Below are 466 nucleotides of genomic sequence, written 5' to 3' on the forward strand. Positions count from 1 at the left end.
GGCGACTGCAGCGCACACCCACCCCCAACCCCCATCCCAGATCAGTTCTACCAGGATGGGGAGAGGTGCCCTGGACAGATCCTATGGAATCCCCCGATCACCTCTCCCGCTCTTGCTTTCGTAAGACCCCTTCCTTTCCCTTCCCACTTTGTTCTTCCCAACTGAACCCCCTCCACTCCGGCCTGCAGCCCGTCTCAGCGCCCCTCTCAGTTGAGGAGCCAGAGAAAGACTGCAGCCCTTTGGCTCTCCATCCCATTCCGCCCCTGCTAACCTTTGCTGGACTAGGTGCATCCAGAAGGATGCTGGCCCTTTAAACCCTTGCTCCCCACCCAGAGCATCTTCCGTTATCTCCACCCGCGCCACTTCCAACAGCTGGCAGCCGCGGGGAGCCCCGGGGGGCCGGCAGGTACTGGGGTGGCGGTGAGGCCCGGGAGGGGGGTAATGGAACAACTGTGACACCCCACTC

The sequence above is a fragment of the Bison bison genome, unplaced genomic scaffold (genome assembly GCF_000754665.1).
Source record: "Bison bison bison isolate TAMUID 2011002044 unplaced genomic scaffold, Bison_UMD1.0 scf7180017864367, whole genome shotgun sequence".
Classification (NCBI taxonomy): domain Eukaryota; kingdom Metazoa; phylum Chordata; class Mammalia; order Artiodactyla; family Bovidae; genus Bison; species Bison bison.